General features: G+C 33.5%; 1 long non-coding RNA gene across 1 annotated transcript in view; it reads left to right on the plus strand.

Annotated features, from left to right (window-relative positions):
• Nucleotides 1-17673: 17673 nt before the first annotated feature.
• LOC124898784 overlaps nucleotides 17674-26945 on the plus strand; it is a 40248-nt gene continuing 30976 nt past the window's right edge. Inside the window, exon 1 of the long non-coding RNA XR_007055559.1 lies at nucleotides 17674-23077. This is a non-coding gene — a long non-coding RNA (uncharacterized LOC124898784). The remainder of the gene's footprint in view (nucleotides 23078-26945) is intronic.

Below are 26945 nucleotides of genomic sequence, written 5' to 3' on the forward strand. Positions count from 1 at the left end.
ATATCTTCAATAAACCTCCCTATCTATTATGTTTGATTGTGTTAGTGGAGCTGGAAATGAAGAAGATTTTCTTGGTGAACTATTGGCTTCAAAGTTTAATCAATCAAAAATTTTCAAGGACAAGAAATTACCAAAAGGATTTTTCACATCATCTCCACAGTTTGCTGATGTATCTCAAAAACAAAAATCTCAAGAACATTCCTAATAATATCATTGCTGAAAATATTGATGTGGCAATAGATTTCTTGTTGGTTTTCCTTGATGTTGATGTATCGAATAATGTTAATAATGGTAACTGGTTGAATGATGTTATGGAAAAAGGTTGCAGCTATAGCAGGTGATGTTCTATATGTAATTCAAAAGATTCTTCCTTGATCTATAGACGAAAACAAAACCAGTGGCACTGGAGATATTTACTCTATGCGGGTACTAGAGAAAACTAAAGATCTAAAGGCACCAGTGAAGTCATACTATAAGTCCTTAAAATTCACCCCATCTTAGTTCCACCACACTTTTGGTAGATTGAGATTTCTTGATTCTCTTTTGAGTAAAGTGAATGAGGTGTTGAAATCTAAATCAGATTTAGATTTCCTGATGAAACCTCTTTTTGATAATTTAGAGATATAGTTATGATCTCTAACATCCATTTTAGAGGAGGAGTTGTCATCTTTATCATCCATTTTCAAAGATGTCGCAAAGGTGCACCATGAAAATGAAATTCTTAAAGATTTTCGAAGGCTTACTATCAATTTGGCATTTGAAGCTAAAGTTACCATTGATTCTATTCTTCTATTCTTGCTCAGTATAATGTGTTTTGGCATATTTTTGCTCACTTCCTACAATCTTAAAAGAGATCGAGCAAATTAATGCAGAGGTGACTATGATGTGGTCTGCAGACGTCGCTCTTAAGCCTCACTATATGGTAGATCCATCTCAATATCTGTCAAGTCAACATAGCAATCCCATGAGTGATGGTGATGAGATAGTGGGTTTTGATATAGCAATTAAAAAACTAGTTCGACATCTGACTCGAGGGAAAAGTGAGCTAGATGTTATCCCTACTGTCGGGATGGGGGAACAAGGGAAAACAACTATTGCTAGAAAGGTGTAGGATAATAAGAGCATTGTCTCTCACTTCGATGTTCAAGCATGGTGCATCATTTCTCAAAGATATAATCGGAGAGATCTATTACAAAAGATTTTTAGTCAAGTTACCGGTTCAATGGATAAGGGAGAAAAGGATGACATCCTTACTGACAAGTTGAGGAAAAACTTAATCGGAAAGAGATATCTTATTGTATTGGATGATATGTGGGATGGTATAGAATGGGATAACTTAAGACTTTGTTTCCCTGATGGTGGAAAACACTATGCAGGACTTTTTTTTTCAGTTACAAGATGAAAATACTTCCGCCACAGGGCTGGTACGAGCAAGGCATCTTCAGTACATTTCTTTCTGGAAACAAGATACCTAGCTGGTTCACAAAATTAGTTGTCAGGTCAATCTTGAAGGATAATTTGTTTGAGAATTATTATGTGCAGACTACAGGTTCAGAGAGCGGGATAGAAGAAGAAGAGGATGACGATGATAGCATCCTTGATTATGATGATGATGATGAAGACGAAGAGGCTACACTGGTAGAGATAGAGGAGCTGTTTGGAGATCTTGGTGAAATAAATGGAACAATACTGCAGCAGTGTGTTAACATTGATAAGCTAAAACAATTTGTTATATTTGAAGGTAAAAAAAATTTGATGTGACTCTCGAACTAAGGTTATTGGTGAAAAGGAAAAGATGAAGATGAACTATTGTTGTGTGGAATAGCTAAGAAGGAGAAATATGGCAAAAATATTTGCGAAAGTAATTGAAATTTTTTGGTCTTAGTGGGGAGATCCATGTAATGGGTGTAGTAATGATTAGGCTTGAATGTTGTGATTGTTGAAAATGCAAACCAATGTGTTGTAAGGTTAGTACTCCTTGATTTAAAACTTGAGTGTGTTTGACATTAGCGATAAGGTAAAGTAAATCTTCTTAAGGAGATGTAGAATATGGAGTCCAATATCTTAAGCTAGCACCTTTTTTCTCCAAGTTAGGCTTTAACATAAGAGTATTACACAGTGGGACTCAAGATCGTGTGGTTAGTTGTGTATTGGGAGAATTGTAAGTTGGAAATGATGAACCATGAAATTTATTGTTTGTGGTGTAGACGAGTAGTGTCTCTAATGTTTAAGTCTTTTCGTTGTATCTTTAATGTTTCAATTCTTATGTCCCGTGAGAATCTCATCTTATGTCGTGTACCAATCTTAATCAGGCTAAAGATTCTTATAAAAAAATTTATGTCTTATAATATTTTGATCATGTGTGATAAAACACATGCCAAGATCATGTCAACATCAAGTTTCGTTATCGCATGTTTCATGCTTACACGTTCCCTAGGGGTTATCATGAATCTCGTTGACTGCCTTCGCATATTTTGTTGAGAAAAAATGTTCAATGCGATGTTACGTTCTTTATACTACACTTTTAGAGCTTCAAAAGTCCCTACCCATCATTCGGGGACGAATGATCCCAAGGGGGGATAATGTAACACCCCATACTTTCGGGCTAAAATTTAGACCATCGTTCCTATACATATAGACCCAAACTAGATTATTCCTTATTAATGTATGTGTGGTGATCACTCCTATAGTGTGGGAAAACCTTTGAGTAAGAATTGAGGTCACAAGAATCCCCTAATTCTAAGACGAGTTGAAAACAATTCTATCAATTTTGTTTTAGTGGACACTTTAACTGGGGTCAACTTTCATCGACCATAACTTTTTGTATATAATGAAATGAGAGGGATTTTATATATCAAATGAAATATATTTGAGTCTTCTTTATAATTCAACTAATTTCATCCAAATCCAACATCGGAGTAAAAATTTATGCCCAATTTACTTCAGCATATCAGCTTGTCAACTGAGGGACTGCTGCAATTCTTTGTTTCCTTAGGGGTATTTTAGTCCTTTCTTTGTTTCCTTAGGAGTATTTTAGTCCTTTTTCCCACCCTTATTCAGCCATAAACACGTGATTAAGCCCCCAATTTACCAAAATATGGTCATTTTCTCCAAATCCCTCAAGAACTAAACACTTAGGTCTCAACCTAAGAATCAAAATCCCTCAAGATTCAACCGTGCATTTTAAAAATTGATTGAAGATTCGGAATCCCCAAACCGTAGGCTTCAAGAAACATCTATCAAATTCCTAATTTGAGGTACTTGGGGTTTATCCTAAAAATTACATGGGCTTGTAAACACTAGATCATGATTTAAAGATTATCAAACATGAATTTTAAAGGGGTTTTTGGAATCTATGTTTTAATTATGCATTATAAATGTTTTTATGATATTGTTGATTTGGCCTTTAGTTATTCCCCCCTTGAATTGATTTACAAGTATATGTATATGTATGAAAACTGAGATTGAAGATTGTTTGAGAGCATATATTATGAAACCCCTCTCGTATATTGAATTAAAGATTATGGTTTTAGCGGAAAAGAGTTGAAATGCATGCCTTGTGATTTGAAAGTAGTTTTCTCCATGTCATAGCAATTGAAACATGATTTAGAAATAATGAGAGGGTGTTTCTTGATGTTACTATGATGTTCTTGTGTTAAAGAGAAAGAAATGCATGTAGTTGAGAACTTTGTCATGACCACCTTGAATTCTTAAAATGTTGACAAAGAGAGTTTCCTTGCATATGTTTACATGAAAGAATGAGTTTCTTGAAAAAAATTATTGATATGGTGGTCCTAAATTCCATGTTTTGAGAATAGAGATATAATTTTCTAAATGACTCAAAGAATGTGACTTGCAAGCATGGGCGGACCTATATTCAGTTTTGGGGTGCTCCGGCACCCAGTAAACTCGATGAGGAATAGGTAAAATTACATACAAAAATATATGAAAATAGATCTATAATATATAAAAGCACCCACTAAAACAAAAAGTTGGTTGGGTGCATTGGCATTTAGGTTGACCTTAAGCTTCTCCATTGGAAAGGATGCCTAGGTTCGAACCTCATTGAAGTGATTTTTCTTTTTCAGTTTTTAAATTTGTTAAGCACCCACTATCCTTAAATTCTGGGCCCGCCACTGCTTGCAAGTCAATGTATGACGATACCATATAAATGTATGTCATGACAGAGTTAGAGTTTGATTTCAGAGAATTTATGTTTTAAAGAGTTAAAAACTGGGTTGATGTGAGTTAGGTGGTTACCCGAAGAAAGCCCGAGTCAAATGACTTTATGCTGGAAACCGTGATTTGCCGACATGGGAAATTAGTACCCTGCTATGTGATCTTGTGTACCTAGTACTTTGTCATCCCAAATCAGGACTTATGATTTGGAGCCCTGCTTCGTGATCTTGAGCCCAACCACGATATAATGACTTGATTGGGGTTGTGTCACCCTGCTGTGTGATCTTATGTGCTCTTCCCTCACTAGTACTCCTATCTTGGTGGCAACTGGGATAAGGTAGTCAGTGAAAGCTATGAAATTATAGGGTATACCACTTAGCGCAGAAGTAAAACAAAGAGTGTTACAGAGTTCAGATGATTTTACAGAGTCTTTTAAAAATGCCCATGTGATTTTTACCATACGACATATTTATGAACTGTTTCAAATTGCTCTCATATATGTTGAATATAAATTATTATTTTGGATTTTCACTGCGTACCAGTACATCTGTATTGACTTCCCCCTACCTCCCAGGCCCGGAGGCTCAATCTAGGGGCCCGACTAAGCAGTAGAGAATCCAGAGAGAAGTGATCAGTGCAGTGGTGAGCCTTCTTTGTTCCAGAAGGCCTATTATATCAGATTATGTTATTCCTTTTGGTTTGGTCTACTGGGGGCCTTGTCCCAGTTTTCAGACAATTGTCATTTGATTATGTAGTAGAGATTTCGCAGATTGTTCTAGATGTTGTTTAGTTGATTTCGAATTTCATTCCTTATTGTTAAACTGAATTCAAATCATGACCATGTTTCCGTATCAGATTGAGTTTCCGCATCTTCTCTTATTATATGAATGTTGTGTATGACTACCAGATAGAGTAGGACGTTCGGGCCTTCATGGTTCGGGATGTCCGTCACGGCTAGGCCCTAGTTTGGGCCGTGACAGATATGAACTGCGTACATTTTACCCTCCCCAGACTCCACTCTCATTGTGTTGTAGATAAAGGTCCAAATTTGCCCTTGAACTCAGTGCAGAGCTTGAGTTGTAGCACGGGTTCGATCGAACCAAGTATTATTGGTTCAAATCCTGTATTTATCTTAAAAATTTATTGACTATGTACAAATTATTAAATTTAGAATCCAAAAACTTTATAAGATTGAAATCTAGAATTATAAAGTTTAAATTTTGGCTCTACCTCTGCTTGAACTTTGCAAAATGGTTCAAAATTGTCTCTCGTTAATAGTGGGATGTGGTGGCATTGGTTCGGTCAGATCCAGTAGCTATGATTTAAATTTTGTATTTATCTTTAAAAATTATTGACCATGTACAGATTAAAGTTTAGGATCAAAAAATTAGAAACTATAAAATTCAAATCTTGGTTTCGTCTCTGCATGTTTAGTTGGCGTCAAACATACATCTAGGCCCATGTTTAGAAAGGTTATGTTGTTAGATAAATCTTGGACCAATCTTGTAACATCTAGGCCCTGGTGTTTTTGTCTCTACTGAACATATCCGAAGTTTTATACAATTTATTGAGGCTAATGGATCGAATCAAAGAAGGTGACCTATTTTAAAGTGGTTAACGTATCTACATATATAATGAACAAGCGCATGAAAATACATACATAAGCTTTTTCAAAATTTTAAGTCTAACATGTCTAATAAGAACATTATTTTATCACGAGTTCAAGTGCACAATCAGAATATATCATACTTTAAATGTCTAAATGAAATTTACTGACAAATTTAAGAGGCCATCGAAGCATATTCTGCCTTAAATAATCATCCAAATAAAATGTAAATATTTAATTGATTGTTTTGCTACATCACCTATGCTATATGCCCCTTGAGAGTAGGGCCGGACATATTTTGGTTTAAACCGAAAAAATCGAAAAAACGAACAGAAATTTAATTTTGGTTCGATTTTTTATTTTTTTGGATTGGTTTCGGTTTCAAATTTTAGAAATTTGGTTAAATTATTTCGTTTTTGAATTTTAAAAAAAATCGAATAAACCAAAATTATATAAATAATATATTAGAATTTATATATATATATATATATTATTATATATGTAAATATACTAAAAATATAATATAATCTGATTTAACATATAAATATATATAAATTATAATCATTTAGTAACTCTAAATCCTAATATACTGCTTTGCTTTAGACCTTAATATTAACATAAAGGCTGTAGTAGCGCTCAGCCATCCTCAGTTCGTCAGTTCATTTGAAATTTCAACATCGCCAAAGGCATTCGGTTGCTCAGTTCGTCACTGCCGTGGGCAGTCGCTGCCGAGTGCGTCCACTGTCGTCATGCCAACGGCGAAGACTCAACGAGGTCGATATTTATGCTTATTTCATGCGTGTTGAATTAATTATATTTGGGAATGAAAAATAGGTTTGAAAAAAAGATTATTTTTCTAGAAAAGTCACCAATTTTAAGTGCTCACTACTTTCATCTAAAATCAAAATAAAACTTCGAATCACTACTAAAAAAAGGCCAAAAAGCAACGCACTGTGTCGCTTTAAAAAGCGATGAGAAAAGCGACGTTGACCGTCGCTTTTTTAATTAAATTTTATTTTTTATTTATTTTTTATAAAAAGCGATGGCCAACATCTTAATATCCGTCACTTTTATTCACAGATTTTTATGCCAAATAATTAAAAAATATATTATAATTTTTTCCTGGTAAAAGCGACGGACAGAGTCGCAATTTATTAAAAAATGATAATTATTTTTTTAAAAAAAGCGATGCAGTCCGTCGGTTTTTAAATTTGATTTTTGTTTTATTTTTTTTAATTAAAAGTGACGGATAACGTCGCTATAATTTTTAATATTAATTCTACAAAAACGACGCTATTCGTCGCAATTCGTAATCATTTAATTTTTTTTATAAAAATCGACGGCCAGCTTCGCTTTTTTAAAAATTAAATAAAAATTAATTCTTGTAAAAGCGACGTTGGCCGTCGATATTTGATATTTTTTATTTAATAATAGATAAATAATTTTAAAATTTTAAAAAATTAAATTAAATATATAAATTTTTAGAAAGCGACGGCCAATGTCGAAATTGACCGTCGAAATAAAGTCAACTTTTTAGTCATATTAGGGCAAAAGACCCATTCTCTTCTTATTCTCTCTCTGTCTTCCTTTCTTTCTCCCACGCCGTTTCTCCTCTCTCTCTCTTCCTCCCTTTCTCGTTTCCATCGCTCTCAGTAACACTTCGAGGTCATCATCTATGAGATCGATTTCAGTGATATTCACACATTGAGGTAACTTTTCGTTGGTCGCTAACCTTTTTTTGTGCAGTATATTCTTGTTGACAAAAAATCTCTTCTGTTCATTGAATAATTTCGTTTTATTCAACCTGAATTATACTGTCTTCTTTTCACCCCTTCTTATATATATTGTCTCTGTTTTTTTCCAATTTTTTCCATTTTCTTTGTTTTTTTCGTCTCAATTAGATTTGTTAATTCATATAAGAGTGATTTTTGTTGTGTTCATTGAAGGTTCAAGCTGCTAAATTTTTTCAGATTTCGGTTAGTACTTTATTTTGCTGATTTTAATTTATTTTAATTAAACTCATTGAAATTTATTTACTTTGATTTGTTGTATATTCGAGCTGAGGGTTTATCGGAGTTGAGTACGTTTTTGCACCTTTTTTTATTTAATTTAATTAATTAGAATTTATGTACTTTGATTTATGATATTCGAGTTGAGGGTTTATCGGAAATAGGCTTGTTAGGTTCACGAGGTAGGGGTATGGTCGGCGTAGACTGTTACATTCCTCAGTCCTTTTTTTCCCCATTTAATTTAATTTAATTAATTAGAATTTATGTTTGAGTTGAACAATTGTAGATTTAGTGAAGGAATTAGGCATTCTAATGCAATTTTTTATAAATTGGTGTGGCTTGGTAGACCTTATGTCTCGAATTTCTGATTGAGTTATGACATAAAAGAGCATCATTATGGCCTGGTTGTTACTGGATCTTCTTAACGGTGAGTTCATCAGTATTTGATAGCATGGATGCTTCTCATTAGCTCCTATGTAATATGCAGTGTAACAAGAGTGATGTTTCGTATTCAACCATTTAAATTGAGATGTTGAATATGGAAAATTGGCAGCAGTGGACATATCCAAATTTGCTTTATGACTTATGAGAAGAAATGAACTAGGATAAAGATTACTTTCAATTAGGGGAGCTTGTAAATATAGTTTTTCAAGAAGAATCTTTTTCTTCAATATCTGGTCTATGCGTTGGGCGATTTGTAATGATTATTCAATAACTAGCTTGTTTGTTGCCATGAGTAGAACTCCGTTCATACCATAGCTTGAGCCTGTCAAAGCAATCCTTGGCAGTATACTTAAATTGTTGTTGATGTATTTGTTAAGATCTGTACCCATAACAATTTTTTTACAGTTCATTTATTCATTGACTTATTTCAGCTAATTTATGAGGGGTTCGATTTATTTTATTTTGTCTACGAATTTTATTTATTCCTTAGATTTGAACTTATTAATTGAAAAGAAATACTAGATTCAAATATTACAACAGATAATGTATCTGTTGCAACAGACAACACATCTATTAGAAAAATTGAACAGATTTAGACATATGTTGCAACAGGTAGGTGATCTGTTGGAATTTATCAAACAGGTCTTCTCACTGTTGCAACAGATGGACTTTAGATAAAGATTTCAAGATGATACAACAGATGACCAACCTATTGCAACAGATAAACTATATGTCAGAACAGGTAGGATAACTGTTACAACGGATGGAGAATCTGTTGCATTATAAAAATTCAATTTTTGTTGGACATAAAAAATTGCCACTACGTGTAAAAAGGTTAAAGTGAATTGAATTGAAATAAAAAAGGTGCAACCTATCAACGGTGTTCAGTTCAAACACCTAAAATAAAATAGGCATCAAATTATTTCTTTCATTTTTTTCCAACTGAGCTTGACAATGTCGAGCGCATCTTCCACTGTTTTTCGTGATAAAAATTTTTGATATTGTAAGTGTGGTCATGAAGCTCTGTTAAAGACTTCTTGGACTCAACAAAATCCGGGTCGTAGGTTTTTTACTTGTAAGATTTCAAAAGTAATATTTTTTTATTTAATTAGTTGATTAATTATTGACTTGTAATTGTTTTGTAATTGTGTTCTCTTTTTTATAGAAACTAGGTGGATGCGATTACTTTGATTGGTATGGAGAATGACATCCTTCACAAGCAAATCGTGTAATCTGGGGTTTGTTGAACAAAGTCAAGGCTTCTGAAGAGAAACAAAATCGAGCAAGAAGATACTACATTGTTGCCGTTATTGCTACTAGTTTGGTGTTGTTGGGCACATGGATATTCAAGCCTAATTGCTGAAATTTTCATGGTGGTGCGTGTATTTGCTACTGGTTTGGTGTTGTCGAGCACATGGATATTCAAGCGTAGCTGTTGAAAAATATCAAAAAGATTTAGGCATATGTTGTAAAATTTAGGTCATCTATTGAAAATTATCAAACAGGTCTTCCCACTGTTGCAACAGATTAGACTTAGATTATTAGATAATTCATAGAAATAACATCGGCATAATGCAACAGATGACCAACCTATTGCAACAGATAAACTATCTGCCAGAAGGAATTAAATATATTTTACAACAGATTGACAATCTAATCTATTGCATTATAAAAAACTCAACTTTCACCAGAAAAAATTATTGTCACTACATGTACATGTAATAAAGTGAAGAGTGACTTGAAATTAAAAATTTCTATTTCACAGGCTCTTCTATATAAATAGGCTTCAAGCATCCAGTTAGTACCCCATAAGCCCAAACCTCTTGCAGGTTTGCCACAATGTTGTCGCATAAAAAGTCGTTGGCTCGGCCATTTCTGTGCCGGTCAGCAAACATTCGATGTGTGCAAGAGCGTGCGAGCCGCTCGTTTTAGCGGCATCATCATTTGGAAGGATCATTCCCTTGTTTCGACCTTCAAAATCCCATGATTTCTTCATCAATACTTTCTTTGGCAAATGATTCATCAGTTTACTCTCCCTCAACAAGATGGGAAACAGCACCATCAGTGGCTCCACGAGGAGAAAAAGATCGAAATCATTATAAACATTGATTTTTCCCTCCTCGAGTAGTATCTCAATAGCCCGATAATGCATGTCGTTCACGCTAATGCCGTGTGGATTTGGCCTGTCCCTCTAACATATTTTATCATTTGTTCTTCATCCAAGACCAATGTAGGAACTAGGAAATAAAGTCCCACGCCAAGGGCTGCCCTTCTCCATTGAGTTGATCATACCTATCCTTGAGTTTCTTGTAGAAGTTGAGGTCTATTATCCTATCGACAGTGTCATAAGATTTCTGGTACGTTAATTGTTTTTTCCTTATGAGGCAGAGAATTATGTCAATATTCTGTGAGATAAGAAGTCAATTTTTAAATAGGTTAGTAATTGTAAAGATGCAATGAATGGTCTATCTATTGCATAGGATTCTCTGAATCAATAATCCAACATAACTTATGCAACAAATGGATAATAAGTTGCAACAGAACCACTACCAGTTGCACCAGTATACCCATATGTTGCAACAGATGTGAAATCTGTTGTGTGGCTTCTTCTTCATGGGGTAGATTAGAAGGGCTAGTTTGGGAAAAGTAAACTTGCCTTGTCCTCATACGGTATACGTATATCAGTCATAGTTTGGAAGTCTTGGGGGAAAAGGGAGGCCTGGGGTAATCTGGTGCGCCTGGTTTGGCATTCTTGGCCTATCGCAGGTCTCTCTTCTCTTCGGCGCCAAGTCCCGCATATATGTCCACCTTTTTTATTGGTCCTTGAACTTCAACAGCTTTTGGAGAGAGAGGAATTGCAATTTTTTTTATTTTTGAGTGGAGAGTACGTATCTAATTGCTTTTTTCTTTCTCCTAATCAACACTGTAGGATTGTGTAACTCCCTCACCTTATTGGATGGTATGACACACCTCTTGGATTTGAATTCCTCGATAGCTTTAGAGATAGCCTCTACTTTTTCAAAGAGTTTATCCTGTTTATCCTTGCACTTATCGCATTCGCAACGAGAACACGAAAGGTGAAGGGGGATAAGAGGGACCTGTGTAAGGGCGAAAGGGGTATTTTCAAACATATTTATTCTTTCTTGAGCATCAACATACCCATCATCATGATTGGTATAAGCATCAGCATGCCTGCCACCAACACCAACAACTCCACCAGAAAAAGCACCCGGATCTGCCTTAGTAAAATGTTGGTCATGAAGAGCCTCAATATTAGGCTGACCTAGAGTAATATAAGAAGTCATCACCGACTCCTCCTCAGTAGGCACGATCCATGGATGCACAATCTATAAAAAAGAAAAAAAAGACAGATGCATTTAAATCATATAATATAATAATTTTCACAGTTGGACAACATTTTAAAAAAAAAAAGACCCATCTGTTGCATAGTTTGCAGTATATGGTTAAAATCCGTTTGAGTCTGGTTCAGAGAAACAGAGCAATACATGGATAATCTGATGCAAAATATCAATCATCTGTTGCAACAGTTGCACAAGATGGGTAATCTGTTATACAACGATGATCTGTACGTCACAACAAATGAACAATATGTTATCAAATTAAACATCTGTTGCATAATTTGCAGTAGATTGTTAATTTTTTAGGAGTCGTGTTTAGAGAATCAAAGCAACAGATGGGTAATCTGATGCAAGATATACCCTATCGCAACAGATGTCCCATCTGGTGCATCAGATATAATATCTGTTGCACCAGATATAACATCTGTTCAATATCTTTCTTATCTTTGAGTAGAATTACTTTACTAGAACAAGACGTACTGTAACATCCAGAGGGTTAAAGAGATCAGCCTCGTTAATATTGGTGTTACTCTTTGTAGTCAACCACCTAAACATCCTTGGATGAGAAACCTTATTCGTGTAATCCATTAACTGCTTTCGGAGGGAAAGAATGGCTTCAAATGCCCAAGCCTAAAAAATGTAAACAGAAAGTAAGCAAAAAAAAATACATTATAACTACATTCAACATAAATTAATGGATGAGTAAAATTAGTGATTAATTTTATCATGAAAGCCCAAGGAAAGCCGTCCCTGAGGATAGCTTTGTCAGTAAATATTGGACAGTCAAGTAGAAGTCGTCATATCCCCAGGGATAATTGTTGAATTTATCAAAATCCTTAGCACGCGCCAACAAATCATCTTCTATGACCTTGTTGACATCTCTTGCCAATATAACCGAATGGGCAAACCAAACTAAGCACAATTGCTCCTTGTACTACTCTAGTATGGTTTTATCCTTGAGATCTATCAACAAATCCGATGTTTTGTAGCCACGTCGAGCAATGTCAAACAACCCATCTATTTTTTCCTTGCATTTTCTTGCCTTGGATCTTTTGCGGGGTGGTGGTCCTTCTGGACGATGGCATCTCAAGCCTGTCACTATGGTAAACTCTTGCAAGCCAAAACAAACAGGCATACCACAGTAGTTGATCCAGATTTCATCCATTTTCGTTTTCCCCCCTCCTCCGGATCTTTATCATCCCCCGCGTGCTTGATCCTGCAGATTGAGAAAGCATCCAAAGCAGCTCTTCTTACAAAGTCCGCTTATGTTTTCGTTCTTCATAATTTTCATAAAATGTTCAAACTTTTTCCCCATCTAACATTTAAGTACAATTTTACCAGTTAGTTATTTTCCTTCTGGGTCATTTATCGGCATCACAACTTGAAACCTATCAATACTAAAAGTTTTGATAGGATCATGCTGGGATGTCGATATTAACCCATGCCCCATCGGTGATCTATTATCATCATGTTGATGATCATCCTCTCTCTTTCTCACTTTCTAATTCCTCCTCTTTCTCACTTTCATTTTCTTCATCACCATCTACAGACCCTTGTCCACCTCCCTCAACATTGTTTTCATATCTCTCCTCATCTTCACTTTTCCCTGACTAAGATTGTTCAGGAAGCTCCTCCGAATCCCTCTGTATTGTAGCCTTTTTTTGAGTGGTCAGACGTTGATCCACTTTCACTTTCTTTTCTTTTGGGAGACATGTTTTACCTACTGACAAAGAAAAACAAAAATTACATTACAATTGATGTATGCATAGATTTTAAAAAATACATTACAAACACCACGAATATCAACACACCAATAGCCACCACCACAATCACCACCAGCCAATGCCAACAAACAAACAAACACCACGAATACCTACACCACCGACAACCACCATAAACACCACCAACCAATTCCACCACCAGTGCCACCACGATGACCATAAACACTACCACCACCATCAGCCAAGAATACCACGACAGTCAATGGAACACTGCAACAGAAACTGGGGATTTCTCAAGTTCTTCCTATAATTTTACCATCAAAACTCAAAATTGTAAACCCATTCTCGAAGATAATACAACTAAAAGTTTTATTTTTCATCATTAACTTAAATGCCCTTATTTTTTAGAAAAAAATAACAAATATAGAGCTCTTCTCAAACTTATTGCCTACCAAGACAAAGAAAATGACAGATACAAGCAAGAATGAAGTCAAAAATAACACCTATGTGGTCGGAAATGAGAAGAAAAGTAATCTGTTGTGGAGGGTTGAGCGAATTTGGAGTAGTTGTTGTATGTACTGTATTGTTGAGTGAGAATGAGAGAGAAAGAGAGAGATCTCAAGATTTGAAATGATGAAACATTTTGTATGGGTTGATTTGTATTTTGGAAAAGAATGACAAGTAGTTTTTAAAATATTAATTTGGTCCAAATTGATCTTAATTATTTTTAAAATCATAAAATATATGCGTAATTTTTAACCCTCTCATCATGCAATTGCCAAAAGGGCAATTCAATTGAAATTGTATAAAAATAATTGAAGTTGTAGTTGATCGAGTACTCTAGGAGGTGACCCTGTGAAAACTCACCCCTAGTCCTAGATTAATCAATTTAGGTACTATTAGTTTAACATATGAACTCAATTAAAATTGTAAAAAATAAATGTTCAACATGTTACATCAGATTTCTCATCTGTTGTAAATTATCAATCAGATTAGGTAACAACAGATTATGAATCTGATGTAAATTATCAAACAGATTAAGTCATCTGTTGTGATAGATTACCCATCTGTTGTAAATTATTAAATGGATTGTCATATGTCGCAAAAAATTACCCATATGTTGTAAATTATCAAATAGGCGTTGCCATCTGTTGTGGCTGACCCTATGAGAACTCACCCCTAGTCCTATATTAATTGATAATTTACCTTATGAGAACTCACCCGTAGTCCTAGATTATTCAATCAAGGTATTAGTACCCTAGTCCTAGATTAATTAATTAGGGTATTAGTCTAACATATGAGGTAGTAAGAATTGGTTCAGCTCAGAGTTATTGATCGACGACTCTGGTCGGGAGGAACATAGTACCGTCTCATCATGCAATTGTCAAAAGACTCAATTAAAGTTGTAGTTGACCCTATGAGAACTCACATTCGATTAAGGTATTAGTCTAACATATGAACTCAATTGAATTATATATAAGCAAATGTTTAACCTATTGCAACAGATGTATTTTCTGTTGTATCAAAACAAACAGATTATGTTATTGTTGCAATATATTACGCATCTGTTGTAAACTATCAAACAAATTACGTCATTTATTGCGAGAGATCACAAATATGCTGTAAACTATCAAAAAGATTAAGTCATCTATTGCAACAGATTACCCATCTGTTATAAATTATCAAATAGATTAAGTCATATGTTGCAATAGATTACCCATCTGTTATAAATTATCAAATAGGTATTGTCATCTATTATAGTTGACATTATGAGAACTCACACCTAGTCCTAGATTAGTCAATTAAGGTATTAGTTGAATATATGAGGTAGTAAGAATCGGTTCAGCTCAGAGTGATCGATTGACGACTCTGGTCGGGAGGAACACAGTACCGTCTCATCATGCAATTGACAAAAGACTCAATTGAAGGTGTGGTTGGCCCTATGAGAAATCACATTTGATTAAGGTATTAGTCTAACATATGAACTCAATTGAATTATATATAAAAAAATATTCAACCTGTTGCAACAGATGTATTTTCTGTTGGATCAAATCAAATAGATTATGTTATCTGTTGTAACATATTACATATTTGTTGCAAGCTATCAAATAGATTACGTTATTTTTTGCGATAGATCACGAATCTGTTGTAAACTATCAAACGGATTAAGTCATCTGTTGCAACAGATTACCCATCTATTGTAAATTATCAAATGGATTAAGTCATATATTGCAATAGATTACCCATCTGTTGTAAATTATCAAATAGGCATTGTCATCTATTGTAGTTGACATTATGAGAACTCACCCTTAGTCCTAGATTAATCAATTAAAGTATTAGTCTAACATATGAGGTAGTAAGAATCGGCTCGGCTCAGAGTGATGGATCGACGACTCTGGTCGAGAGAAACGCAGTACCGTCTCATCATGCAATTGCCAAAAGACTCAATTAAAGTTGTATTTGACCCTATAAGAACTCACATTCAATTAAGGTATTAGTCTAATATATGAACTCAATTGAAATTATATATAAGCAAATTTTCAATATGTTGCAACAGATGTCTTTTTTGTTGGATCAAATCAAACAGATTAGGTAATCTGTTGCAACATATTACGCATCTGTTGTAAAATATCAAATAGATTATGTCATTTGTTACGACAGATCACAAATCTTTTGTAAACTATCAAACAGATTAAGTCATCTATTGCACTTAAATATTTTTAGATCCTTTTTTATAAAGCAATTTAGGTATTTTTGTCCGAGATAAAATAGTTAAAATACTAAGGCGGTAAAAAATTTTACTCGGTACTACTTGGATAACTCAAAAATCTCCTGAGTGAGTAGTCTTATCTGGTCTTTTCAATGCCACTGTCTCCTCATGCCCCTCAAAAGTTATTAATGAATATTTAAAAATCCCCATATCTAGAACTTCTCTCTCCTTCAGCCATAAAGTAGTCTAGACCTCGACTCATCACTCTTCTTTATTCTTTATTCTTTATTCTCAATTATCTTTGTTGTTTCCTTTTTTTCTCTCTTTTCTCTCTTCTTTTGAATGAGGATCCTTTAGGATCTCAACCAATCAATATCTTTTCTCGACTGAACTGGATGTTCTGATCTATTTACTTTTTGACATTGCAGGTATGGTTCACTGTTGCTCTTTTCATCTCGTCTTCTTTTTTGTATGTTATTTAAATTAGATATTTACATCTGTTGCTATTAATGATTTACCCATTGCCAGTTTCCTATTTATTGAGAAAATTGAAGGAAAGGTGACTTTTAAGTCTTGAATGAACGAACCGTTGTTTTTATTAAAATATGAAAAAAAAAAAGACATCTATTGGGAGAACTTGAAAAGCCCTGTTATCAATATAGTTTTTTTTTATGTCTTTTGTTTGGTACTTTGGTGGTGCTGTTGTTGGGGTTGGTGGTTGTGTTGGAACATATGATGTTTTTGTTGTGGATGGTGTTGGAATATATGGTGTTGTTTTGTTTGTTTCTTTGTTGTTCATGCTGTTGTTGGTGGTGTTGCAAGAGTTTCCTCAACTATTGCAACTGATGAATCAGCTGTTGGAACAAATGGAGCAACTGTTTGAAGAAATCAAACCAGTAGCAAGGCTGGTTTGATTTATTCCAACAGATGACCCATATGTTGCAACATGTCATCCATTCTTTGCAAACGATGCCTCATCGGTTGAATAGATGGGTAACCTGTTGCATCATATTGGTCATCTATTGATTCACTCAATTTTGTCTTACCCTTTTATAATGTTCTTTTTGTTCTCTTGTTTGTCATTAAATGTATTTCTCTTGTTTGCAGACAAAAAAAAGTGAAATTGGATCCACTTTTGCTCGGCCACCATTAAAGGCTAGAGTAAAGATGGGTTCGGAGGAATAATATACTTGCAGATGGAACCACTTCATATGTGGGAGGTATGTATTACTGATCAACCTATCATGAAAACACACATCCAGTACAATGATTTTGTGAATGTTTGTTCTTTACTTACTAGGCATTAATCCTTGAAACAAGAAATGACATTTTACAGTTAAGATTGTTAGGTTCGAACTGGTAAGGCTGAGGGACCAAGACGGTGGTATCTATACCGCGTTACAATTTAATGACGATTCATGCTCATGTTTTTGTGTCAAGTTTGGGGAAAGGTTTAAGTTTTTGACGGCAGTGTAAATATCCAATAGTGATTGGACCGGTTTAAATAGTGCAATGGACTTGTTGAAAGACCTTCGAAGCCTCGCACTGCAACAAACAACAATAGATCTAATAGAAATTTTTCTGGTCCAAATTTATATGGATGGGTTATTAGAGGAGACTATTATTCTGCAGAAGGTGTTTGGAGAAAACCTGTATGGGCAGAGAGAGGTTGAAAAGGACATATATCATCTCAGTTCTTGTTTAAGAGGACACACAGGGTCGGAAGGAAAGTGTAACGAAATTAGCTTATGAAATTGTCATGAAAAATGAAAAAACAGGATGAGATGCGAATGTGAAAGTGTATCCAAAAATGAAAATCCATCAGTCGTTGAAAAAAAAGAATAATGGTCAAGAGGAATTGAGCTAGTCATTAAGACCACGCTCGCTAGTTGCATTCTCGAGCAAAGTGTCCAGCTCCAATCCTGTTGACCATTTTTTTTCATCGACTGGCGGATTTTTATATTTTGATACACTTCCCATTTCTGAGTGTCAGAGAATCAGTCTCAAATATGACTCCCACATAACTTTTTGAAATACAATACTCTATAACTTTCTTTAAAGCAAGTGCCTCTACCTCTATGTTTGTAGTCTCACCCACACTTCTAGCTTTTGCAAATATCAAATATCCCCTTTCATTTCTGAGGTAAAAAAAGCTAAAGCTCCTATCCTGGGGTTACCTTTACAGGCCCCATCTGTATTACATTTAATCTTACCCCTCTCTGGAAAAGCCCATATGATACTATGACAGTGTAATCTAGGCTTATAACTCTGGAGAATAGAGATAATATTTGTCCAGCTTTCTTTACCAATCTTCAACCATGGAAACAAAAACTTGATCACCTTTTTAATCATGTCTTGCACCTGCCATACCATCTGTGTAAATGAGATGCTATCTCCATGTTTTATCCGATTTCTCCTTCTCCACGAACACCACATGATAATTGCTGCATTACCCTTCATACTCCTTCTATCTTGGGATTCCATCTTATGGTCCACCATGTATGAATTAGCTGATGCATATCCATATCTTCAATATTAATGCCTGCAAAAAAAGCAAACAGCTTCCATAGCTTTTCAGCTATGGGAGATGTTAGAAAAATATGTTCCACTGTTTCCTCTTTGTTTGTTTCACAGCACTAACACCTTGAAACAAGATTAATTCTCATATTTTTCAGTACATTATCAGTGGCAATCCTTCTTTTCCAAACTCTCCACATAAAAAAGTTAACCTTGAAAGGTATCCCCTTAGCCCAGATGGTCTGATATTCTTCCTTTCTTTCTCTTTTACTTCTCAAATTATCCCAAGCAGTAAAATTTCCTTGATTGTTTTCAGTCCACCAAGGAATGTCATCACACTTATATCGATGAGGTACTTTGATGTTTTGCATGATAAATATCACCATCTCTTCTGAAAGTTTATTCCAGTCCAATTATCATATCAAAAGGTTGATATTAACCATTTTTCTCCACATATGTGAGATATTAAAACCTCTTGCCATCGTTGGATGATGTTTCTTGCAATATTTGTTCCACATGAGCTCTGTCTATAAAGAAGGGGTGGAGGTTCTAAAATTCCACCAGAGCTTAGCGTTTAAAACTTTGGACACAGTATTTAAATACCTAAAATCAATACCCCCTTCCTCTTTGGGAAAACACATATTTTCCCAAGAAATCCAATGTTTATTTCTAGCTCTAGTAGTATTTGCCCAAACGAATTTAGCAAATATCTTATGAAGCTGATTAATAACACTTAGAGAAGGACTCATAGCAGAAAGAAGGTAGATAGGCATAGATTACAGGACATTAGCAGTTAAAATATATCTTCCTCCAAAAGATAATAACTTATGTTGCCATAAGCTCAATCTCTTCACCACTTTCTTTACCAGATCCTAAAAAAAGCCTTCTTCTTTCTTCCATAGTATATTGGACATCCCAAATAAGTAAAAGGAAAAGGCTCTTTATTAATACCAGTAATTCTTTTGACCAAGCCACCAATTCCAATTGGGGTCTTCTTATGAATATAGAATAGGCTTTCTCCAAATTGATCATTTGACCTGAAATATTTTCATAATCTCTAAGAACCCTTATCATCTTCTTGATAGACCCTGGATGCCCTAAACTAAAAAGAATGGTGTCATCTGTATATGAAAGATAGTTGATTTGAGGACTCCATCTAGGTAACCCATATTCAATAAAGAGAGGATCTTCATAAAGCTTGTTTAAGCTTCTTGATAAAACCTCTACAGCAATGATGAATGGAGTTGGAGATAAAAGGTCTCCCTATTTTAGACCCTTAGAAGAATGAAAGAAACCAAAGGACTGGCTATTAATCAACACAGAATATCAATTATTACTTATCAGCCTCACCACCATGTCAATGATCCTTTCTGAGAAGCCAAACTTCCTTAACACCTTGACCAAATATTTCCAAGACACTCTGTCATAAGCCTTAGCCATATCTAAATTCACCACAACATTATGATTCTTCTTTCTGATATTTATATCCCTAATAATCTCTTGTGCTAGCAAAACATTTTCTAGGAAAAACTGCAACCATCCTTTCATAACGAATCCTAGAGATGATCTTATTTATAAAATTGCAAAGATTAATTGGTCTTAAATTACCAAAAGTCTTTACAATTTATTTCTTAGGAATCAACACAAAATTTGTATGAATGACATACCTTAGGAGTTCTTGATCACTGAAAAAGCTTTAACCACATTTGATATATATTCTCCAATCACATCCCAACTAGCTTGGAAGAATTTACTTGAGAAGTCATCCAGACCACAAGCACTTTTTCTATTTAAAGCAAAAACAACCTGTTTCACTTCATCTAAAGTAGGTAATCCCTCCATTTGATCATTTTGACTTTGAGTAATCATATTTAGGATAGACTGTAACAGCTCATTATCAATGTCCTCCTGAGATTGTTTGAATTGATCATTAAAGAACGTTACTGCCTCTTCTCCAATATTCTGAGTTATATTAACCACATCTCCCTGCTTAGTTTGAATTTCCCTAAACTATATCTTCCTTCTCTTTCCTTTTACATAAGCATGAAAAGATTTGGTATTCTTTTCTCCTTCTGTAAACCACTCCATCCCTGCCTTCTGTCTCCAAAACTCTTCTTCAATATGCAGATATCTCTTTAAATCAGCTTCTACTTTATTGAGATGCATTCTATTTTCCTCTGATGGGTTTATTTCCAACTGAACTTCCTTGGCCTTGATTAAGTTCTCCAAAGTATAAATTTTTTGAAAACATTACCAAAAGTCATCTTATTCCATTCCGCTAAAGCCTTCTTGACACTCCTCATCTTATGATGAACTATAATGAAAGGAGAACCACTTTCTTCCACCACCCAAGCCTCTTTAATAATTTGCAGAAAGTCCTTATGCTGCATCCAGAAGTTCAAAAATCTAAAAGGCTTTATAACATGCTTCTGGGAATCATCACAAGACACATGAAGAGGAGCATTATCTTATCCTTGTCTAATCAGATGGTTTAAATTCACTGTTTGGCAACAGTTGCATAAACTCATTATTCCTCAACACTCTATCTATCCTTTTGAAAATACAATCTTCATGGATTCTCCCATTCCACCAGGTATACAAAGTACCAGTAAACTTCAATTTTTTAAGACCATAAGAAGAAACACAGTTAGCAAAATCAATCATCTCCTGCTGAGAGACTGACAGCCCACCCATTTTTTTTGAATCATTCAAAATAACATTGAAATATCCACCTACCATCCAAGGAACATGAGTTTGTTCAGATAAACTTTCTAAATATTTCCAAAGTTTAATTCTATCCAAAGCACTGCATCTTGTATAGACTGCAGTAATTACAAACTCCTCAGTAGACCCTTTAAGCTTGAAGGTAATAGTTAACTGTTGAATAGAATTTGTAGAACTCTTTTCCTCCCAATTATCTTCCCGAAACACCCAAATTTTAGAAGAACAATTCACTTTTGCATTAGGCAATTCTATCCTCCTCCTATAATTCTCTATCTCAGTTGGGCTTTGAAAAGGTTCTAGTATAGCAATGTATGAATATTGATGTCTCCTGTGTAGATCAATTAACCTCTCAAAAGATTTTTGAGATTTAACAGATCTAATATTCCAAAATAAAACTATATTAATCATTGATCACAAGTATGCGATGACCCCTTCTTCCTCCTTGTATTTATTTGTGACTGAGGTAAGTTTAAATTCCCTCTTTCTTATTTTTAGCTTTGAGGTTCCCCATTTGCCTTGGTGATAATCACCATCCTAAAAAATATGCTCTACATTAAGGTCAATACTTTCATCTTCTTTTGTATTCTGCTTCTCAACCTTATCTGCTGCTGACAGGGAACTTATCTTTGGGGTTGCTGCTCTTGCAGCTGGATTTTCTATCTGAGCTTGCTAATCCTTTTCTGATGGATGCAATTGCTCAGGACCGTTATCATCTGAAACTTCATTCTCTTCATTACCTCCTTTGGCATTTATCTCTTGAGATTCTCCCGTATTATCTTTCTCCCATTCGTCAGAACCTTTTGTTGCATTATCTTATTGTGCTGCATTGTTCGTCATACTCTAGGAATCTTGTTGTTTATCCGAGATGCTGGATTCTCCCATGTGCTCCACATTGGTATTATCTTGTACCTTCTACTTTTCTTTCTTTGCACTTGCTTGAGCCTCCTACTGCTTAGCATCCTTCCCCTTATCAACTGTTGCTTCTAAATTGACATTTGTGTTATTGTCATTCAGTGTTGCAAAAGTATTACCAGTAATTATTTCCTTATACTTCTCCTTATTGATAGTTCTCCATTCATTTCTGCCTCTTCCCTGATGGCTTCCCCTTCTATTATCCCCTTTAATTTCTTTTTTGTTCTTTATAACCATCATTATCATCTTTGATATCATTGCCTTTATTATTCTATCCACTTCCACTTCCTTCTTTCTTATGCTTATTGTTTGTCGTAACATGTGCTTTGTTGGAGTCTATATTCTTCTCTTCTCCCTCCTCTTTTGGGTATAATTTTGGGTGCAAGACAAAACATTCTTTTTCTGTATGTCCCTGCAGCATGCAAGTTTCACAATACTTTGGAACATAGTCATATCTTATGTGAATCCACTTCTCCTTGATCTCATTATCCTTCTTCCTCATCCCAACATTTATTCTTTTTGGAAAATCCTCAAGTAAGTCCACCTCCACTTTGAATCTTGCACAACTTAGCCTTGTCTTATTTTGTGTTGCCATATGCACTTGCAATAATTTTCCTACAGCTGCTGCCAGTGAGAAGACTGTTTCTTGTCCAAAGAAATTTGGAGGGAGAGAAGTAAAAGATATCCAAGCAACCAATAATTATGGGTAATATAAAATTTTGATTTCGATAGCAAATGCACATAGTCTTCCATCCTTGTAGCTCTTATCAAAATTTGTCTGTTACTAAAGAGGCCAATATTCACCTCTCCTTTTAATTCACATTGTTGTAGGATCAATCTCCTTAGATCTTGAATGTCAGGCCATCCATATGAGAATTTTTCTATTACTGCATATTGTAAGTCCTCATTTATAATCATTTGCTCCACTTCCTCTTCCTCCCATATGATTCTAGGTTCACCATGGAGATATGCTATTTGCTTTATTGGAATTGACTTATATTGAGGCTTTTCAGATCTAAATGTACTTGCATAAGAAATCTTCGATGGTTCCTTCATAATAGTAGCTGGTTGGCCCAACCTCCAAAGATGGAGGCTGGCCAACGGCCATTAAGGCCATGAAAGATCAGTATTAAAATTGATGATGACGGCCAGAGTTTGTAAAGAGAGTTTTGAGTGAATAAGTAAATAACAAGTGCAACAATAAAAAAAAACTATTGCAAAACTACAAAACAAAAAGAAGAATGTGAGAAAATAGTTGGAATTGTTAATATAAATTGATATCTGATTAGTTGATAGATTTTGTAAATAAAAAATAGTATGGGTATGTTTTGTAATATAGATTCTTAAATTGTATATTTATGTGATTTTTCCAATTTTTTTTCTAACTTAACTTGGAGATGTCAAAATAGGTTTGGCTTGTGAGGTCGGTCCAATCCAACTCTTTAATTGTGGAGTTAAATTAAATTCTTTCAGCCCACTTAGAAACGATATTTATAAGCACAACTTCGCTTGACTCGTCAGCCTTAGAGGTCTAACCCATTAGCCTCAGAGGTCAGCTCGTGGATTAAAAAATTATATAATACCACAACTTAACTACTGAGATTAGATTGAGCGATCCAATAATTTTCAACAGTAAAATCAAACTCTATTTTTTTTTTCATTATGGCAAATCTATTATTTATTTAATAGCTTCGAATAGGATATCAAATATATTATCTATTTAATTTTAAATTATAGTGTTGTTACATAAATTACCCGGATTAGCCACTATTGGGTTTATATTACCACTTAAAGTCTAATTTTCAATTAATTACAATTCATAGCCCCTCTTGCCTATAATTATTCCTAATTACAATTCATAGCATTTCTCATGTATTTTCTCTCTTTTTCTATTTTCTGTTATTCTCTTCTTCTTTTTCCTTTTTCAGTTTTTTTCTTCAGTTTTTCTTTTCCTTTTTTTGTTGCTTTCTCTTTAGTTTTTCACTTTTTTCCTTTATACTTTTTATTCATTTTTTTTCTTTTTTTCCTTTTCATTTTTCTCCTTTTTTTTCTTCTTTTTTTTTTTTTTGTATTTTTTATCTATTTTCTATTACTCTCCTCTTTTTTTTTTTGTATTTTTTCTCCTTTTTCTCTCCTTTTTCTCCTTTTTTTTTCTTTTCAATATTTCTCCTTCTTTTCATTTGTGCGAACTAGCAAACACAAACACAAGTGTGAACTATAAAATACAAATACAAATACAAGTGCAAACTATAAAATATAAATTCAAATGTGAACTATAACATATAAATACAAGTGTGAACTATAAAATATAAATACAAAAGCGAACTATAACATATAAATACAAATGTGAACTATCATTTGTATTTTTTAATTATTGAAAAGGAACGATTGATTTTCTTTCTACGAATACTTATTTGTATGTATTGATACTAGTTGTATTTATTTATACAAATAAATACAACTCAAATTTTTATACAAATACAATATATACAAATACATATTGTATTTGTATTTGTAAAATCATTTGTTTCATTTGTTTGTCATTGTATTTGTATCAAGTGATATTTGTTTATTTACAAATATGAATGATAATTTTGATATACAAATACAAACGGTACATGTGTATCAAATGATACATTACATATTTATATATTTTAGAATCACGAAAATATAATTAATGCATTTACTTGTTTGTATACAAATACAAATGATAAATTGTACATAGTCACGACTAAATACAATATGCAATCATGCAACTTACAAATACAAATACAAAATAATTTCTTAAAAATAAAAGGTAATGAAAAAAATAGAATACAAATACAAGTATAATCCAAATATAATCTAAATGTACAAACACAATAAAACCATAATATAAATATAATCCAATATAATATGCAATCAATTATAAAATACAAATACAAAATAGTTCTTTAAAATACAAGTGTGAATTATATAAAACATAAATGATTGCGCAAACTAACAAATACAAATACAAGTGCGAACTATTAAATATAAATACAAATGAAAACTATAAAATTTAAATACAAGTGCAAACTTTAAAATACAAATACAAATACAGTTTTATCAATAAATATAAAAATATAAATGGCGGTGTGACTACAAATACAATAAACAATTGTGGTATTTACCTTATCATCCATGACTTGTGCTCGACTAGTCATATTTTTCGAAAATACCAAAAAAATAAAATAGAACAAAAAAATAATAAAGAAAATAAGTACTAAAAAGAAAACAAAAAAAATCAAAGAAGAAAGAGAAATAGAAGTTAGAGATTAAAGAGAGAAAAAAAAGAAAAAAAGAAATAAACGAAAAAAATAAAAGTAGGAAAAAATAGAAAAAAAAAGAAGAAAAAACGGGAAAAACACAAAAAATAAAAATATATAAAAAAGATAATGGTAGTGTTAGGCAAGAAAATATTCAGTTCAACGAGATAAGCGTGATTATGATTTTTTTCTTTTTAAAAATATTAAATTTCATTTTTAGCGCGACTAAATAGGGACTGTATTCATATTTTATATGAATACAGACTATCTGTAAAACTGAATACAACGGGCATAAATTGAATACAACGTCTATAAATGGTACTTATATAAAATGTGGCTATGGAAGGTGGGTTTTATAGAAAAATGCTGCTATTTTTTAAAGATCCCCTTATTTTATTACTAGGTTTTATGTATTCTGAACTGTAATTTAGAACAATAACAAAAATAAAACAAAAGACACCACTCGTCCCCTTGATTCAAACACGAACTAATTTTTCTATCGCAACACATTAAAAAATAAAACAAAATCTTAGCCAAAAGCAAAGAATTCTTCAATAAAGACACCACTCGTTTCCTTGATTCAAACACGAACTAAGGGTGTCAAGTGGGCTGATCCGGGCCGGGTTGTGGTTAAGTGGACCGGACCGGGTCCGGATTCAACAGTAAATTTTTTAAAAACAACCCTGAATCGGCCCACTTAGCCTAACCCGGTCTAACCCACCTAAACTGGGTCAAACACGGTTAAAAATTTGGCCAAAACCGGTTAAAAACCAGAAAAAAATCTAATATACACTATATATACCACCTATATACATTTTAAATACGTTAAACAATATATATACACTATATATATAGTATATACACATATAAACAATTACACATGTTATCGTGTAGACGAATTACTCTAAATAAAACATATACTACAAAATATATCATACAATATAATGATATATATAATAATTTATAAAACATATACACATGTAAATATTAAATATATACGTCTAAAGAAGATATATACATATATATACATACCATTCAATATATACGTACTACTTTAAGTAAAATATACTACAATATATACACACACAATATATATAGTTATATACTAATTTATAAAACATATACACATGTATACGTTAAATATATACGTCTATAGAAGATATATACAAATATATACGTACCATTCAATATATACGTACTACTTTAAATAAAATATACTACAATATATATGCAATAATATATACACACACTATATATATAGTTATATACTAATTTATAAAACATATACACATGTATACATTAAATATATATGTCTATAGAAGATATATACACCTATATACGTACCATTCAATATATACGTACTAATTTAAATAAAATATACTACAATATATACACACACTATATATACAGTTATATACTAATTTATAAAACATATACACATGTATACGTTAAATATATACGTCTATAGAAGATATAT

This window comes from Capsicum annuum, chromosome 5, assembly GCF_002878395.1.
Source record: "Capsicum annuum cultivar UCD-10X-F1 chromosome 5, UCD10Xv1.1, whole genome shotgun sequence".
In the NCBI taxonomy this organism is placed as follows: domain Eukaryota; kingdom Viridiplantae; phylum Streptophyta; class Magnoliopsida; order Solanales; family Solanaceae; genus Capsicum; species Capsicum annuum.